Source organism: Patagioenas fasciata, chromosome 7 (assembly GCF_037038585.1).
Source record: "Patagioenas fasciata isolate bPatFas1 chromosome 7, bPatFas1.hap1, whole genome shotgun sequence".
Lineage (NCBI taxonomy): Eukaryota > Metazoa > Chordata > Aves > Columbiformes > Columbidae > Patagioenas > Patagioenas fasciata.
Genome location: NC_092526.1, coordinates 25,707,121 through 25,727,197, shown reverse-complemented (window position 1 = coordinate 25,727,197; position 20,077 = coordinate 25,707,121). Strand labels below are relative to the sequence as shown.

The 20,077-nt window shown below is 39.2% G+C and overlaps 1 long non-coding RNA gene across 2 annotated transcripts in view; it reads left to right on the top strand.

Annotated features, from left to right (window-relative positions):
- The first annotated feature begins 537 nt into the window (after window positions 1–537).
- LOC139828361 (uncharacterized) overlaps window positions 538–20,077 on the top strand; it is a 141,441-nt gene continuing 121,901 nt past the window's right edge. For both annotated transcript variants that reach the window (XR_011739874.1, XR_011739875.1), the window contains exon 1: window positions 538–626. This is a non-coding gene — a long non-coding RNA (uncharacterized lncRNA). The remainder of the gene's footprint in view (window positions 627–20,077) is intronic.

The window sequence follows — 20,077 nt, the reverse complement described above, 5'->3', positions numbered from 1 at the left end:
TTTTTTTTTGGTCCAATACTAACTCTGTGAGCCAGGAGGACCGGAGGAGTAAGAGTCTAGCCTGGGATCTCACTGATCTCTAAAGAAGCTGTTAGACCCAGGACACAAGTGCTGGCAGCTTCTGATTCTTAACTTGAAAATAATATATTTCATAGCATATTCATAAACTTCAGAATGTACATATTCAGAGACAACCCATGGGAACACTGCTAAATCAGGATTATATTGTACTGTAGAAGTATGTGGGATGTAGCTGTTGAATAATTTAATGCTGCTTTTTTCTATCAGCATTTTAGTTTATCCATTCACCTTACCATTTAGTCCACTCTCAACGGTTCCCTTAAAAATCCATCCTAAAGTCAAACTGTTACAAACTACTGCAGACAAGAGTCATTAAGTGTTATTAATGCTGAATTTCCCAAGACTTGTCTCTCATGTCAGATAACTTTGGTTAGAGTTTTATCTCTTTAGGCAGTTACTCATTAACAAAAATAGTATCTCAGTTTTAAAATCTGCATAATCCAGTTTACAAGAACAACTGCCTAAGCTGGGTAAATTCAGTGTCAAAATGTCTGTTTCCAGTGCTTCCTTGGTGTTCACAAAATCACTGTGCTGAGTAATAAGTGGTAAGTTCAGGAGCCAATGCTGGCAGTCACCTTTTCTCTGCCATAGAATCTTCTACCTTTAATGGGAGCTTTCTTTAACCCACCTCTGCTGTATGCCTTCGCTCAAGGTCTACTCCTGGGCTGAAGTTTTGAAGAGGTAAAAATGTCACCTGTAATCAATGGCACTTGTTCTCTAACCCCTGAGCAATGATTTAGCCGCCTCATTGAGTTCTGGAAACCTCTTTTCTGAGGTTTTGGGGGTACTTAACTCTGCTATCTCTACATATATAAAGCCAGAGATGATTGCAGCAAGTCATTTAATCTTTGCGATGTGTCTACTTAAATGCATCTGGGCTAAAATCTTATAGCTTAGAAGAAGGAAAGCAACATATGCTCTAGTCTTAAACAGGCTCTGCTATTTTTGTTTGCAAGACCCTGAGTTCTAATAAGTGAAATATCAAGAGCCGCTGTTCACATGGGTTACTTGATTTTACCCTTGACTTCAAAGGAGAAAATGTCCTAGAACTGTTACATCTTACTTGCACTAACATACATAAAACACAAATGCATTCTAACTTACTGTCATCAGTGATATTTATATAAAGCACTGGTTTTACAATGGTGCAAAAATTATTATTGAAATGAAATCTAGTTGCACTTAAATATTACTCACAGTATATTTTTTCCCATTCCAAGTGCATCTTAGCATGTTCCCTGCTTGCAGCTGAAATAAGAAATGATTTCATAATTGGAGTTATTTGTGGGATACTGGAAATAGGTTTTCTGTCAGTACAGAGCCATTTTATGAACTTGCTGTCATGTGGGTGTTTAGTGCTTCCTTTCTTCTTGCAGAAAAGGTCTCTGGACAGTATTAACTAGCGTTTAAGTGTTTTGGATGAGGTCATAGAGGGTAGATATCAAGTGGTGTTTCTGCTGAAGACTTAGTTTTAGTGACACACAATAACGCTTCACTAAATACCTTCAAATTCATACCTTACATTTACAGCCTTGTTCTTGTATTGTGATTTCATTGCTATCTGTTCTTTTAAGGCAGGTTTTTCTTTCTCTGTCCTAAAGTTTATTGATATGAAATGCTGCAATACAATATTTCTGGTATAAAGGTACTCATGAAAAGTTTTGAAATCATGTCAGTTTTCACAGGAAATATTCTCCTACTATGGAGGTGAAATACAAGAAAACATTCATGCTGAAAGTTTTTCAGTTTTCTAGATAGGTTTCTTATGTGGTAGTTTTCCAGAATAAATTAAATGCTATGTGACATCTTAAAACCAAGTTACTAACCCCTCTTCTTAAAAAGCTAGTAAGAATACAATGTAAAATACACAAAAACTAACAAATCTCAGAGTTCAAGAGGGTTATTATACCTGAACTTGGTGTTCTAGTATATAGTGTGATCATTCCTTTCTCTCCATTATTTTCTTCTCCTTTCCTTTCTTTGCCTCTCCTTATTTCTACCTTGTTCAATACTTCCTGTGAAAGTTATTTCTTGCTCTTCATCTTTCAGTGTGGTCACATGCATTATTAACTACTTGCTATTCCAACCCTACAGTAAGAAAGCCATGTTAATGGATGCCTAGACTTCAGTATGGCACTGTCATCAACTGTGGCACTGTGACAAGTAGTAAGGAATACACACTTAAATTGGATCTATTATGGGAGACAGTTTGTAGGAGAGAAGAATGTGTGTGATTAGATACTATCCATGCTTCTCACACAGGGCTATGAGATACAAGGTCATTACTGTAAACTTTACTAACATTGAGGGATTAGGTTGGAAGAGATCTGATTTTTAAAGTGTTTCATATGTTAAGAAAAACTTCTTAATCATAAGCTGAATGCCTGAATACTTGTTACTTCTGCGAATCAGTCTGTAGATATTGTTCAGTGATTGCAGGTGTGATTGGTGCACAGAAAACATGAAGGGCTGTTAAAGATTAAAGGACTGTCAAAGGAAGTTGGAGGTGGTTTGGTGCTCAGTGTTGTGCTCCTGTTTGATTAATGCAGGGCCTGGATAACGATCTGGGACCCAAGAGCCCCCACTGGAGGCAGCACGGTCAGTGTGGTGCTGTGTCTGGGCACGTGTACCAGCCCAACCCTGGGGCTGCGGCTTTGCCCTGCGGGCACCGAGTGCAGGTAGAGGTGCTTGTGTGATAAGAACATGGTAACAATTGCCCAAGCAATGTTACTCTGCCTGCTGTTGACTTCTTAAAAATGTGCTTGATTTATATGCCCTTGGATAGAGCTTCTAGAATTATAAACTTCTAAGAAATTTTATGCATGAGGGAATCACTTATAGGAAGAAGTTAGTAGCAAGACTTGCAGCACAGACCTGTACAGTTTAAGCTAATGAAGTAAACTGACTATGAGAACTGGGTACTAAAATAAGTCAAATATGCTTTTGATTTTGTGAGGAAAGAGTAAAGAAAGTTGGGGCTCCTGGTTTAATTTACAGCTGTGTAGCAGTGCAGGCTTCAGTAGGACTTCTGCTTCTGCCACTGTAACTTCCTCACTGCTTACATCTGCTCCTGTTCTTCCAGCTCCCAGCACCTGTCTGTGCCCTTTTTTTATGGCCTTCTCTCATGCTTTGCCAAAACATCTGTATTTTTCCATGGTGCCTGTTATTCTTTTCAGACCTATTTCTCTGCCAGGCTGTTCTGAACATCTTTCCTCACTGTTTCTTGTTTTTGTGTCCTTGACTAATGTCTTTCTCTGCCTTTCCTCTTCCTTCTCTGGTGTCAAGAAAAGAGGCCAAGTACACTGGTTTTTCTCTCTTCACTACTACTTGCTATTGAAGCAGCGGTGCTGTTTTGGCACAAACTTCGGAAGGAAAAAATAATTGGGTTTGCCTGACAGCAGTTTGGGCATCCACATTCAAAAATTTAAAGTTTGGGATGGCTAGGCAAGTAAAAAGATTGTAAGAATGGGAAGATTTGAGCAATGTTAGTGGTAGACCTCAACCTTTGACCTAAAGCAGTGTTTCCAGCTTGAAATGTGCCTGTAGTTAATGATCCTGTTTCTCTTGTGCTTTTGGCAATTTTAGGAAGGATTAGAACTGTATTGCTCTAGGAATGTGAATGCACAATTTAAGTAATGGTTTCATATCCAGACCATTTTTTTTAAAACAATTGCTATGATAATGTGACATGATTTGTGCTATAGATGCTCTAAATGAAACATACAGTTAAATCTAATGCTTTTTAATGCTAATTAAAATCTTACACTGGAGGTGATAACAGACAAGGGGTGTCTTCACTGAGTGAGTCAGTTCCCTCCATATTCCTACATGTTTTCTCTGGATATTGCATCAAAATACTTCTCTGATCCTGTAATCTGTGCTGTCAGCTATTAGTAATAGCAATGCACAGAACTGAATGAGAAATAACCTTTTGCTTTACTGAACTGGTTTACATTTGAATTTCTGCCTGCTGGTGGTTGTAGATCTACTGTATCTTCATAACTTTTCTTTTTTTGAGGATCTCCACTTCTAATTTTTAACTGAAGTGGTAGAGGTGGTGGCTTCAGTTCCTCTTAGTTGCTAATGTAATTTTACTGTGGCATAAATCTTACTAACAATATATAACTTACAGAAATGTTGTGATGATCCACTAACATGCAATGGATCGAAATAGAGTTTTCACTGAATTTGTCAACTGCGCAATAAAATTTAGCTTACCAAACTGACAGAAACTAGCTATTCAGCTACCGTGAGATGCAGCATTACAGGCTACATTGTCTCAGTTTGTCCCAGTTGTAAATCTTGGTTTTCAATACGAATATACAGAGATAAAGTTGGTGTGTTGTGTCAGCTAGTGGGAAATAGAAGCTATTACCTTTTCTTAGAAGCAATGGTGACAAGACCTGATAGCAAAGAGCAGTTCTGACAATATGGTTAATAACATGTAAAGCCAGAAGGATCCACTGTTGTCGTGTACAAACCATGAAACTTCAACATGCAAGTTCTAGTTTGAACTAAACTGTATCTTCATTTAATAACTGGAGGTGATACAGAATCTATCACAACTAATATATCTTACAGTACTTGTCATGAAAAAGACAAAACTGTAAATCATGTCTGCAACGTAGAACCATGACAAATTCATTGCTCACGAAGTGTAAGGTCTTTGTTACAGTTCTTTGTTCAGCTTTGCAGAATTAAATTTTCTTCTATTGCACGTGAAGCTTTTGACCAAAAAATTGGTAGACGCTCTTTTGACTGAAGTGACTGTGTTCTGTTTTAAGAAATTATCAGCAGCTCTGCTCCCTTGCAGGCTGACAGATGCAGAGTCTGATATTTAAAGTAAATACTGCCAATTTTTTTGCTGAACATAAAAATGGCCATTTTCCATGGGAAGGTCACGAGGATTCAGAGGTAATTGTTCTAAATACTTATTCTATAGCTGGTCATTACTAAAAAAAAAAAAAATCTGAATTGACATAAAGTGAGTATTTTAAATATTCATAAACAAGTGTTTTGTCAGCAAAATCAGAACACTTGTAACTGTAAATAAGGCAAAGGATCTGGTATTTTATTGTAGCGTAACACTTTCCAAAGAAGAGACAAGCCTGTAGAAAGTGTTGGAGGGGGAAGGTCAGAGCCAAGAGGAGATTTTGCTATTAGGGGACTTTTTGGAAGGTCAAGTAGAAATAATGGGAGGGGAAATGAAGAGGGAGATGCCTGTGGTGGGTTTTTTTGAGTCTGACTTTCAACTTTGAATGTCTTCTGTCATATAGTAAGTATGAAGATCTACATTCTGAAGGAAATGATTTGATTTTAGTGAAACAATGTTTTAACCGAAAGTGTGTTATTCTGGAAGCTTGTGGGATAGGAAATGGTAACCCCATGTGGTAATGGTTCTTGGAGCTGTGCTTACTGGAGACAAAAATAGGTTTCGCAGCTGCTGTATTCCTCCAGCTGGACTGCAGTTCAATTAGGATGAAGGGGATTGTGCAGCCAGGGAGCAGGATGATGTGGTATGAGTTTTACCTAATGAATGCACATTTGTTACCCTGGGCAGAGAGGCAGCTCTTCTGCTTGCCAAAGGCACTTGTGAAGGATTGGAGCAGGAAGAGCAACTTTCCTCTTGGCAAAAATAGTTTGGAATTCTTTACAGCAGGCTGTCCCAGGTACTTGTTAGATGAAGGCTGAAATCAGTCCCTATGTTACTGTCAACTTGACCACAGTATGGGTAAACTAGGGCTTTTTCTTTCCCTTCTTCCGTGCAACTTCCCTCCCTTTGTCTTGTACTGTGGAGAACAACCACCCTTTGCTCTGTCCCTTTTGCATTGTCTCTGTAGCCCTGTATGTCCTTGCCCACCAGCACTCTCCTGCACAACATTTCAAAGACCCAGACACTCCTCCATGTCCCATACTGTTTCAGGTCTCCATTGCTTAAATACTCTACTCTTTGCCCCCAACACCTGTGGAGTTGTTCTTGGTTATACTCATTGTCAGTTCTGTTAAAACCACTTTCTGAGCTTGCTGTGCTGCCAGTGACCCCAGTTTATCTTCACCTTTCTTTTTCTGGGTCCCTTTCAGTGTCGCATCAACTGTAAAGTAATAATCTCCCTACCTTTCATTACAAAGTCATTAATGACAGTTTGCCTTCCACTCTGATTGCTCTATGACTTGGAGAGGCAACAGTACTGCAAGAGCATGGACAGGACAAAACTGACAGTGAAGCAGTCTACTGAGAGGAACAAGAGAAGATCCACCACCATCAGGGTGTTCAGGTAGTAGGTCACTTGGAAACCATGTTATTAATGACCAAGGAAGAGAAAGGAGCAGGATTTACCTTCATGGCTGGCTTAAAGGGGTCTGAGCTAATGCTGCTCTGCTGCAAAGGAACAGTCACACATTTACCTCCAAAGGTTCTTCCACCACTTTTTCATTGGCAGCAGCTTTCACATGGTATGGGTGGAGTTAGTTTGCTGATTCAGCAGCAATAAGCTGCCAAGGCAGGGGTGAGGATGGGGTAACACATTTTTTGTCCCAGAAGCTTGGCCTTAAATTGGTTTAAGACTATAATCAAAACTTCTCTTCGGAAAGGTGAATTTAGGGTTCTGACTGAGAATAATAGAGGGGGAAGGGAGAGAGAAAAGAGACTGTGTAGGAGGAAACTGACATTTCACCCGGTCTTAATACCTCTAGAAAGAGAAGGAGGGGAAGAAAGATATCAAAGTAGTTGGGAAAGGAGTAAATACCACTTCTTTCCTTCTCTTCCCCAAAACAAGTGGGAGGAGAAGGGAATGATTGTGTTGACTGAGCAACTGAATTAGTCAAAAAGGCTGAAAGAGTTGTCAACTTCAATTTTGCATTACTTCAGTCTAAGTGGGAAGCTATTTTTGTGCCAGTTTGACTGCCTTTCTTCTCCACCTTCGCTTTCATAATTTCATAGTTTCATCCGTTCTGCCCTTTCGTTGCTGAAGATATCTTTTTTTCTGTTTCTTGTAAGAAGAAAGAGCTCCTTTAGTGTATGATTATGAAATGCTGAAGATAACAGCACCTTGATCTCTGCCTGGGACCTCTACCTGTCTTTGGTGACATTTCCAGTGAGTCAGATTCTGTCCAGACAAGGGTATCTCTGAAACCAGAGCCCTGTTAATGAAAGACAAAAATAATACATGCTCGCCAAGGACCTGCCTTAAGCTGAGACAAGACCACTTCTAAATTAAAGCATTCATTTTAAGTGTAAGGCTACTGTGAACTTTCCTGAGTGTTTGTTAAATTGATAACAGATGTGGCCACCTTGAAGTAATAGGGCTTGATATAGAGGAGAAAGAAAATCTAATATAAAACATCCTCAGAAAGCTCAGTCTTCTCCAAATTACATTTTTACATATAAATATATATAATATATAAATTAAGACTTTGTTAGGAATTTTAAAAGTTTTTTATCAGCAATAATTATATTTTAGGCTACATCACAAATTGAAAACTAACAGGTATATACCAAGCAAAAGGACTTGTAAATAATATCACATTCTGCAAAAGCTGATATAAAAATGCATTGGTCGAAAAGATAGCTAAGTTAGGTCTGAGACAAGGCTGTCTTCTTAACTCTGAACTTTGTTTTAAGTCCAGATCCAGTTCGTGTCTTTTATAGTAATAAGCTTATATAGGTATCAACCTGAGTATATTTATCTCTTTTTATTTCAACTCTATTTGCTTTGAATCCTAATTTTCCCATAATTACAACTTTATATTTATTTTTCTCCACCCTCAAAATTGTAACAGAGGTCTTTTAAAACCATGACCAAATTTTACTAGTAAATATCTATTTGTCATGTTCAAGTAGCTTCTTAACTAATAAATAAATAGTTCGTTGTCCTGTCTTAATTGACATTTGAACTATGCTGTCAGCTGAGCTGGTTTTTGTCCTGTCTCCATGTGGAAAATCAACTCTGACAAAGCCAAAGCCCTTTACACCTTGCATATTTCTGGCTTTTAGCAGGCTACCTTTCTGTTTAAATATCTTTTTGTAATAAATAAAGACTGACTGGCTGTTGGCAGCAGCACTGAAAATTGTAACTTGCCTGTAACAGTAGGATAGACCCTTGAAAAATCAGCATTATATGGATTCAGAGCTGTGAATCCCTTTTGGGCCAGGAGGTCACCTTGTCCTTGGCCAGCTGGGGCTGGGGAGCTCCTTCTCTTAGCAGAGTCACGGGGTATTTGCCCAGTGTGCCTGCGGGTTTCAGATTTGGGGGTAACCTAGCACATCTCTTTGAGTTTCCTCTAATAGACATCAGCAATTAAATTAATAATAGTTATTACATTTGTTCCTTTTATATGTGGCATTAGATGGAGCTCTGGGCAGATTTGCTCCAACACGTCTGTATTGTTTTTCTCTTGTGCATTTGTTTCCTCATTAATGTTAGAAGCAGAAGAGATTCCTGGATGGTCTCTGAGTTTTAATTATCTTAGAAGAGAGACTCTTACCTATCCAGATATGTTTGCATAGTGGTAGGGGAAGTTTGTGCACAGCAGACAGCGAAACTGACAGGCTGCTCAGCTCGGGCATGGTCCGAACTATCACTGTCCTGGTGGGGTTTGCCCCATGCTGAATGCAGTGCTGTGTGTAATGTAACCCTTCTTCCTTTTGTTGCTTACATTAAAAATAGATAAATTATAAGTCATCACAATTCAATCTTTAAGTGTATTTAATCTCCTTAAATGTCATTTAAGAGCTGTAAAATACATTTTAATATAGTATTTCAATAGTAATTTTACAGAGAAAAATCTGAATTATGCCTAACTGTACATTCAGCTGCACTTTGTGTTTTAAATTTCTGAATGGACTAGTGCGGTGAACGGCAGTGCTAGAGAAATGGCTTTGCTGGTAGCTGAGAGCTCAGGGTGTGCTCCTTGCTGGAGGTACCCTGGCAGATACGTGCTGCAAAGCAGCAAAACATTAAGAACCATTAAAAAAAGAAAAAAAAAAAAAAAGTTAGATATTATAGAAAGTTAATTAAAGGTATAAAAACACAATGATAAGTTTTTACTTGTAAGAGTCAGGTTATGAGACTGCTGAGCAGGATGCATTTGTTTTCCTCAGTACTCTTTTGTGTTCTTTACTCAATAACACTTACAATATGTTCTATAAACTCCCCATGTAACAATATTTTAATGCTACTTGTCTTTTTCTTGAAAAGAGAAATATGCTCAGTAGACAGGATGACAAGCTAAACAACTGCATTCTAGAGTGATTTTAGTAGAGCGAGGAATCAAGTGCAGTGGTATTGGTTGGTACCTTCTCTTAAGTATTAAGCTACAGCACTTGCAAAGTGGAGTCATTTGTTTTGGTAGCAGGACCTGGTGTTTCTGAGATGGCTTTGTTGTAAAATGTTTATAAATAAAATTTGTGGTCCTGAAAAATCTCCTGTGTCATATACTTTTTTCTTGCCCTGTCAAACAAATGAGACAATATCAATAAGACTGTTCCTGCTGTAAGTTACGTATTTGGTGAAAATGCAAGTGGCAGGTTCTGGTCCTACAAAGGTAATGAAACTTTGAAGGAAAAACATGTGATCTGATTTATGGACTTTTTAGCATCTTTAATTGGCTGTCTTAAAGATAACCATCAAAAAGGTCTCAAATAAAACCACTAGCTCAGAATGCAAAGAACTAAGAAATTGCTTCTTTTATGCTGCCCCCCCTCTGCCCAAGCAGAGCCTTAATGAAGATTTCCAGAAGAAGATGAGAGAGACTAATAGACCTATCAGTTGATGGTTGTTCAGTGTTAACACAAATATACTGTGAGGAGAGCATAGGTACTATGAAAGGTATGAGTTTTAGAAAGCATGTCTCTCTTCACTGGAAAATAGGAGCACCTGACTTTTTTTTTTTTAACACATAAATTCGTTGTGGTAGATTTGTAATTCTGTTGTGACTGCCTGATGTCTGGACCAGGAAAATACGTATTACTGTTGTCTTACTGCACTGGGAAAAGTAGAGATTTAAAATGTACATTCCTTTATCTCTTTCCATTTTTAGAATTCAGTTTCATTGAGATAATACTTTCTGTCTGCATTTTGAAGAGCTCACTGCAACTTCAGAGCATCTCAAGACATCAGAAAAATAGTTTATTCTGTGATCCCTTTTGTTTATTTATAAAAGATTACTTAATGGAATTCATTCTTTCCAACCTGCACACTTATTTAAAAGTCGAAATCCCATTGCCAAGCAAAATAAACACAGCAGGGTAAGCTGCTGTGGAAAAACAAGGTATCAATATGTAATTTTGTTGAACTGACAAAGTGAAATCATAATATTAACCTAATAATAGTTTTGTAGAAAGCCAATCATAACATTATTTAAATATTGTAATAGATTTTTGAATCACAATAAGCCTTATAAGATAAATTCCTTGAGTCTTGTCACAGAAGCGCACGTGTTTTTCTTCGCTTGTTAGTGATTTATAAATCAAACAGCTTGTAGTAAAGTAGGTAAGGCAATCAGCTTTGTCCTAAGTATTCTGTAATATCCTTGGCTGCCTGGTGCTATAGCACTCTTGAATGCCTTGCTCAGGAGGTGGTGTTCTGCAGAGCTCCCTGCATATTCTTCCTGCTCTGCAGGAGTCTCTGGACAGCCAGGGTCAGAACTGGGGTGGAACAGGGGGGCTTTGTACCTCTGCAAATGGTTTTAGTCTTTTAGTACTATACCTGTAGGAGCACATCAGTGTTTTATACTGACATAAACATATTTTTTTATACGAATAAAATTGCCCCAGAGAGGGTGGCAGTCCAGCAGGATACAAAATTCTGCTATTTGTTGCACTGCAACAAACCAACATGAACATGCAAGTAGCAAAACTGTTTTGCTAGCTTAAAGGTATCAGATGCTATTTTCTTTTTCTAATCCAGTTTATAACAGTAAAAACTGTTACAGATTGTTCTGTTAAAACCCGGCAAGAAAAATTCCTGAGAAAGGAGATTCATGCTATAATGGATATTTTTATTTTTTTTTAATTGGGAAGCTAAGTAGCAGGTTTAGTTATTTCAACCTGTGATGCATTAACAGGACACTGAGCAAAAGTAAACAGCAACCGAAGCCTTTACTTTCTTTTGGGAAATTTGAGGAGTAGTACTAGTTTTTTTGTTTTGTTTTGCTTTTCAAACCCTGATCTGGAGAAAACCTGTGTTCAGGGCTATAAAGTGGGGTTTGTATTCTTAGAAGGTAGCCTACTTCATTTCTACAGCTACATCCATGCATAAACCAGCATGCTACCTCCCCTGTGAATCTGTGTTAAAGGATTAAGTCATTCTACATAGTGGCAATGTGAATTATCAGGGTTCAGGCTCTGCAAAGTCTTTGAGATGATGAGCAGAGTGTTTTGCATAATTAAGCCCCTTCCTGTGCAGCAAATGTGAGCACTAGTCAATGAAACTTCAGTGCTTTTCCCTCTGAAACATGTTACTCTTCTCCAACAGGAGTGCGCAGGCCTCTAATACCTGCCAGAAGTGAGCCCACATGCTGCAAGAGTTTCATTCTACTGGACTGTCTTTAGAGACCAAAAAAGGGAGCTCTGGTGTTGCAGCTGTGGGGTTGTCCTTGGCACCACAGGCAACTCAGGCAGCTGCTGTACTGACTGCAGTGGGAGTCCATTTTCTGCAAGATAAGGGAAAAAATTATCACTGGAGGACTTTTCACATGGGTGAAAATACATTATCACCTTGACAAATTCACTCAGGATTTTAAGGCACTAGGATTTAAAGATGTGTCTTTTCTCATGAAAGTATGTAGCATAGTTCTCCATGCAATGTTCAGGAAAAACAAGCACTTAATGTCTTATTTTTTGCCCTGCTTAGCTGGTTGAGGAGCATATAAAATACCACTGATGTTTCTGTCCTGGCGGCAGAGAACAAATAGTGGTGTCTGCTGTGAGTCAAGATGATCTTGTGTCCTTGCACATTGGCTTTCTGGAATTAATGGAACCTTAAGCAATGGCTGTAGCTCAGATGAAAGTTGACTTTTCACTGGGAGCTTTAACATGCAAGATGGAAATGCTTGAGCTAAAAAAAAAAAAAAAAAGAAGAAACTAATACTTGAGAGGTTGTACAGGTTCTTCTGCTAATCAAAGTACTAATGCCTTTCATATTATGCAAATCCCATTGTGTTACATGTGTATAAACCATACAAATATTGTAATTCCCTAAGCAACAATGTGATTTAGCAGGGAAGAGGTCTTTCTTAAAGCAATAAGGTACTCTATAGAGCTGAGACCAGAATAAATGAGCATATAAATCTGAAATTACTCCTCATTGTTAACTACTAAACTGCAAGTTACATTAGAATGTAATGTTTTATTATTTTTTTAATTAGCAGTATGAAGCTGCATTCTTCTGCCTGTCTACCATCTTAATCATGTGCTGCTCCAGGAGAGGTCTTCAGCCAACATGTGCTGTTGTCTCTCTGCAAAGCTGTGACTCAACATGAAGTATGCAAGTTGGAAATTCTTGTCTAATGTTTCTTTGCATTGTGGTTTAAGAAAGGGTGATAGAATAAGGCTTGTAGTTTTTGTAGCAACAGACATGCAGTTTGCAGTTCAAAACACGCCCATATTTTCATGAAATGATGAGTCTGACGATTAAAAAAGTAATTTCATTTTATCCATAACTAGGTTCACTTATAAGTATTTGAATTGTACACATTTGTTGGTTATTGCATTTCAGATTAATGGTACTAGAGGAAGATATGTTCTTATCAGAAAAATAGATGAGCTGTGAAACTAAAAAATGACCGAGCTTTTCAAATATTGAGTACCTGTTTCTCCTGTAGCTACTCTGTCTGGGCACTTGACAAAGGGTTGACAGCCCAAAATGTTCAGTTGACAAATCTTTCCATTCTCTCCCTGACCTATCCTTGCTGATTGCTCTGTGGAGTTTAGACCTCAGCAAGCTGCAGCACCAATATATAATGGGTTGTGTAGCTGAAGGATGGAGCAGGCAGCACAACAGGCACCAAATGTGAAATGCAGACTGTCAGGTGCATGACCTGATGTCCAGACATGTTTTATTTTGAACCACTGAAAAGGGAGTGGGGTTTGGGTTTGAGTTTGAGTTGTCTTTTTCATAGGCTATGAAGAAAGAAAAACAAACAAAAACCCCAACCACACACAAGCAAAAAGCAACCCAACAAAACAGCTCACCAAAGTAATTCATAGTCCTGTGCCAGGCCATCAAAACTCTGCTCTCAAGTGGTTTTTTTATTGTTGAATTAACTGACCATTAGGAGAACTGTATTACTCTGTGGGTCACGCAGCAATGAACCATGCTTACATACATCTGCTGCCCATTTGGTTCTCCCTTCAGATGAGTTAGCACTATGGATCTAGATGCATGGATGCCAGGAGTAACTAAAAACTACTGTAGCCATATGACAACATCCTCAGTAGAGAGAAAAATTGGGTTTTGGACTAAATTTATCTCTACTGTAGCAGTTATGGTCACTTCACAACAAATCATCTTCCCTAATGCACATAAGGTAAGGCAGGTTATGAAGACTTTTCATGGGGTCTTTTTGATAGGGAAGGAATAGTTATTTTGCAATGAGAACAATTTTAGTGTTTTGTTTTGGCATATAATCTGGATATGAAAAGGTCATGCTATGTAGGAAGCATCTAATGTTTTTATTTTAAATTGTTGCAGTTAACAAAAAGCATCTAATTTCTTGCTTTAAAATCTTGAGTTGTATGTGAGGCAGAATCACAAACTGTGCTAAACTAAAAAGAGCCCCTGAAGAATTATGTTTTAGAAGCCTGTATTATATTCACATTGCTGCTTGGTTTCTAAAGGGGTCTGACAGGGCAGACACAATCAGTAACATTGACCATTTCTTAATAATACATTTTCACCCTTGTTTTGCAGCCTTTGTCCTTCATACCAAGTTACAATAGAGAGAGATTTTCTTTATAGCTTCAGTTTACTGAGCACTGCTTAAATTCCTGGGTCTTGTTGGCCAGAGGAGGTGTGTGACAATTCTATTTGTTGTCAAAGTGTGAGACAACTCGCCTCTGGGGAAGACTGAAGTTTTATTTCATGGATTTTTTGTTTTGTTTTTCATGTGTGTGGTGTTTGTGTGGTTTGGGTATTTGTTTTGTTTTTTGTGGGCTTTTTTGCTTTTGGGTTTTTTTAAGTGGGTGTGGGGGGTTTGTCTGGGTTGTTTTGGGGGTGGTGGTGTTTTTTGGTTTAGGTAGTTTGAGTGTGTTTCGGTTTTTTTGTGTGTGCTGTGTTTTTGTGTGTGGTTGGTTGATTTTTTTTTACTCCTTGACACTTTCACAGTTAGTTGCTCATCATGAGTAAATTCAAGCAACTTGAGTTTTAGCCTTTGACAGCAAAAAGCAATTTTGCAAGCAATTGGCTGAAACTTCACAAAGATTTTAAGGGAGAGCTATGTAGAATATAAATCTAAACAGCAGTAAATTGAAGTTCTCTGTTGCAAACAAAAAGCGCTTTGTTTTGTTTGTTTTCTTTAAGAGCAAGTGTTACCTGCTCCTGTGCAGTATGGCAACCGGTTTCTGTCAAGGGGCAAGGGGGAAGCAGGGTTTACTAACTCATTGCTTAAATAGTTACTATTTGAATTTTATGAGGTTAAATACATTAGGGAATTATAGGTAAACATACAGAAAAAAACATCAATGACTGAAATGCACAGATATGCTCCTATGGCAGATGTATATAATTTGCATTAGTAGCTATTACAGTGCTACAAATTCTTATTTTATCTGAAGTGAGTCATTTTTGACAGCCTGGAGAGGTGGATTCCTTTTACATGCCCTTTGAAAAAATGTTAGTTGAAACATAAATGAGACCCATTCACAGTACATAAACTGTCAGATAAAACTATTGAAAGATTTTCTTATAAAGAAAAAAAAATCATTTTAGTTTTAAATTCTATTAGCTTTTTATATACAACTACTGCTGACAAATCTAATTATCTTCTACCTTCTCAAAAATGACACTAAACTTCAGTGGCAGATCAGTGAGTGGACTAGTCAGCTGCACTTTGCAGGTTTAGTGATTTCAACATGAAATCTGCATGTGGAATGGACTTTGTTTGTGGTGGGCAAGGGAGGAACTTTGTGTTACCTAAATTCAGACTGAAGCCCTTCTCCAGTCAATGAAGTTGGATGGTAATTCAGAACAGGTCTGTACTTTAGGGCTTCTTTGTCCTCCCAAGGTAGAAACTTCCCTACTATGGACTAGGAGGTGTCAGGAGAGAAAAGCCACCATGTTTGCTAGGTGCTTTAATCTCCAGTGACAAATTTCTCCATCTCTTGTCTGTTTTCTAGAGGGTATCAGGATATGCCTGAGGAGTCTGGTCACACACACACCCCAATACTTGAGGAAAATGTGCAAACTGTAGTACTGGGCAAGAAAAAGAAAATGTAATTGCTCTAAGTACATGAAGAAGACTGGCAAATGATGAATTCTGTGATAAAACTATGGTGCAGATTGTATTCCTTGTGTGCTAATTAGTAGCCAGATTTGTCTGTCTACATCTGAAATTGTGTACTTGAGAACCAAGTCTGCTGTGATTATGCAGGGAGTCTATAGCTGATTCTTGGGCACTCTTCACTCTGAGGAAGGAAAAATTACTTTGGAAAATTGAGAAAAATCAACTCTTTTATAGGTCATTCTGAACATACCTTAGAGATACTGACTGAAAACTTGCTATATCCCAGCAATTTAGTAGTCTGTGTGCATGACAGAATCTGTCCAAACTAGCACTTGAGATTTTAAGCCACAGTGGTTTACACACTTGAGACATGAAACTGTTTCCCTGTTCATCTTCTTCGGTAAGTGATGCCTCAGGCTGTTACTAACTACTAAAATTCATTTCCAGCACAGAGAGCATGTTTTCATGGATTGAGGGTATTGTTGCTGGTGAGGCTGTGTCACGGAGGCATCCCGAGGCTAATTTAAGGGACAACAGGGTCCAAAACCACTTTTATTAAATCGGTGAGAAACAGGGTTTTAGCACTCCAAAAGTGACTTAAATATAGGTTCGGATATCAGTTGAGGAAAATTATTAAGGGGCAGCAACTAGTACAACAGGCGGTCCACAGAGTGCATGCACGTGGCTTCACCCAAAACAATGCCGGAACCACCGCCGAGTCCCAGAGGAGTACACACTTGCCTGAACACGGTGCGGGATTATTCTTAAAGAGATACAGGTAAAGCGTACGCTCGCGATTCCGCAAGGGTAAATTTATAATACACTCGCAATTCTGCGAGGGTTAATTTACTTACATGTGCGAATGTGCACGGAATACTACACGTGCTTATGTGGAAGCACGGGAGAAAAATACACTCGTGATTGTGCGAGGATAAATTTATAATACACTCGCAATTGTGCGAGGAAATAATTTAAAGTACACGTGCAAATGTGCACGGAATATAAATACACTCGCGATTGTGCGAGGAAATAATTTTATACGTGCTTGTATTAAGCACGGGAAGTTACACGTGCATATGTGCACGGAAAGGATAAATATACTCGCAATCCTGCGAGGGGTTTTACTCACACCCGTGGCGGCAAGGCAAGCGGGGTCTCCATCCCGGGGAGGGGGGGTCTCGGCGGCAGCATCTTCAGCTCGCGCTCCGAGAGACCGGCGACAATGGGCTCAGTCTCGACGAGAGAGTCCCGTTTTTATACTGGCTGATCAGTCCTGACTGTAGGCATTCTAGAAGCTTCTCTGCACCCCCACACCGTGTGTGGGGTGCCCCTGAAGCCTCCAAACATCCCCCACACTGGTCACAGGTGCCCAGCGGCTCACTGGTGCCTTGGCAATCCCTTCTCCTAATGGCCCTGGCCAGGGTGCTCTGGGCCAAACAAAAGAAGCTGTTAGCTTCAAGTAGCAGAGAGAGGGAGATGTGCCTACTCCCTCCATGATGAAGGAGGGAGGGGGGAGAGAGGGGGGTTTGCATTCTGCCACAGGCTGTTAAGAAACTGTGCTGAAAATAACTAAGGAAATTACCTTGTCTGTCTCAGTTAGTCCTACCTCTCTGAACTTGAGAGTGTAGTGACAGTTTGAAGCATAACAGCTGATTAAGAGCTTTGCTTTGTGAGTAGGGTGGAGTTCAATGGGGAAAGGAAATCCGTGTCTCCAGAACAACAGTGAGACCTGGAGGAGAAGATGCAATTGACATTAAAAAACAGTTTGCTTCCCCGACCTTGTTCTGAATGATGTTTTGCATTTGTTCTGTGCAAGTCAGTTGATGTTTAGAACCAAAATGGACATTATGTCCCTAACCATCTAAATGAACTTCACTCCTCCAGCACAAATCTTATTTAAACTTTTTCATTAATGTAAGCTTTTAGAATTTTTTGTTTGTTTGTTTAAAAAGCTGTCTTCTCCAGCCTCTGGATTTTGGACTGTTAGAAAAAGATTACTTGTTGCTTTAGATTTGTGACTTAATTATATGCTATGTTTGTTTTGCAATTTAATGCTAAGTTAATTTGATATGATTAGCAATTCACTAACTTTATTCTGATTTCAGCTGTCACTTTATTTGATAATAGTTCTGTAGCTTTTCCTGCCAGATCAATAGAAATGGAGCAGTTAGAACTAAGTGATTAACTTCTTGACTGTTAACATCTGTCTCATTATTTCACATTTGTGAGAAGAAGGTACTGAAGGAAAACCTTTAAGGTGACCAATTGATATTGACTCAGCTCTGAAAAAGAAAAAAACCAAACCTGGTGATACCTTGCTGGGCACCCGAGCCTTGTATCATGCCTCACACTCAGGAGAAAGCAAATCCTGGAGCATATGACACTGTGGCTCCTCTTCTGTAACTCTGGACGTTTTAGCCAATGCTACTTTCCTCCATGTACTGTGTCCCAGTCCTGATTCTCAGAAGACATGAGCTCGGCTCACTAAGTGGTTTGCTCTTTTTGCAAGGTCTGTTGTCAAATCAGACGCATTAAATCCCAACTGAGGGGATTTAATCCAGTTTAGGCTTCAATATAGTAATGGTCATTGGTGTATAAAACCTTTATTGAAATTATATTTAAAATGCATTCAGTGTTTTATGTAGCACAAACACTTTGGCATTACAGCTGGAGAACTGAAGGAAATGCAAGTGTGTGAAAAGTGAGGTGAGTTCTTCCCCCAGGAAAAAAAAAAAAATCTCAAGTTTACGTTGCTATCTATTTGTGGAAAAGGCAGTAGAGATCTCTCTAATTAGGAAAACATTGTCAGTCAACTTTCATGTATCAGCAATTATAAAAACTGAGCTGTGACATTCCCTTTGGCCCGAGCACTGAGCTGAAATGAGCTGACCCCGTTGCTGGTGTAAGATGGGGCTGTTTGACAGTATGGCAGGGACCTGTCGTGTTAACCCTGAGCCAAGGAGCTGACTAACCAGGCATGTGACACAGTGGCAGAACTGTGGTACAATCCAGCCCTCGCCAGGCAGCCTGTAGTGTGTTAAACCAGATGCACTTGAATGGAAATACTGCTTAGAAAAGGGGAGGATGCAGAAGCTGGGGGGCTGTGAGGTACCTGTGCTGCAGGCCAGTTTCTTCAAAGTTGACTGTCCAAATCCTTCAGTTCCCAAATGTGAAAACAACCTCTTGCCAAACATCATGGGGCTCTTGCCATTGACACTTCCTTGACAAGCAGGGATTTCCTTTGAAATATTTCCCAGTTGCTTCAAGCAGGACAGTGCTTATTGATTGCAAGACAGGCATCTGTGTTTCCTCCTCCCCTTTTCCCCTAGAAGTGTTTTATCTCATATATGCAAAGATCAACAGGAGCAAGAAGAGGAAAGCAACAGACAGGGAATTCCTGTGCAAGATTAAGCGGTTACATATGCAATTTAAATTAGAATTGTAATAAATTTGTGCAGGAAATAGGATGGCTAGCTTTTGTGGGAAAGGGATTGATTTTCATAGTGCTTTTTATTATTAGTTTCACTCACATTTATCTACCTTTTTTTTTTTTTCAAACCTGCATAGGGTTAGTTTCTAATTAATTCAAACTCTAAATAGATTGATTAGTGACTTTTTTAATCTTTGGTCTCTCCTCCCCCTCCATCTGAGGCTTGCTAGGTTGGTTTTAATTTTTTGATATAATCACTCACAGGGAACAGTATAAGCAATAAAAATTACTTTGCATTCCTGTGTTGTCAAAATGCGTTGGGCTTTTGTCTACTCATTGCTGAAAAATGCTGCCCCTTAATCCACTCCAGTACCTGCTGAACACTTATACTGTTGCTCTTTGTGGCAAAACTGTGTTTATAAGTATAGAATATTTTTATTGCCTTGGTGCTAGGTGGAACCCTGCGTATTTTGAGGGTGCAGCTTTATTGGTCACTGAACGAGTGTATCAATCACCTTGAAACTAAAGAGAAGTTGCCTTAGGACTGTAATAAGAGCATCTGTCCAGTCAGGTTTTCTCATAACGTCATCCCATAATACAGCTGCTGTGGTCAGCTGGGAAGAGTGGTGCAAACCCCTTGGCTGCGTCCAAGGCACTGCTGCTTGCCCTGGGGCTCTATGGACAGTGGCCATGGTGGTGTCCTATGACCCATTTGCTGCGTGAAGCTGCTGCTTTCCTCCTGGATCTGTTGGATTGAGTTTGGGATTCCCCTTGCCCACTGGTGGGGAGTGCAGACTGACCTCCTTGTGTCCTCAAGTTTTCATGTGCTTGGCTCCCCAGGGCTGAGCTCACCACAAGTCAGGATTTGGGCCACAGGTTTTCCAGTCAGCCACCTTTCTGGATGGTAATACTTGGTGTTTTAAATTTCCTTTTTCTGTTTATTATAGGACACCTTGAGCACCTCAGTGAATGCTTACATAATATCTATTTAACATTGATATGTTATGGTTGATAAGCACTATCTTGTGGTCTGGTTTATTCATGAGTTTCACATACATACAAATAATTTGAAGTAATACTCTGCTTACCAGCATGCCACAGTATGAAACTGGAAGCTACTGTGAT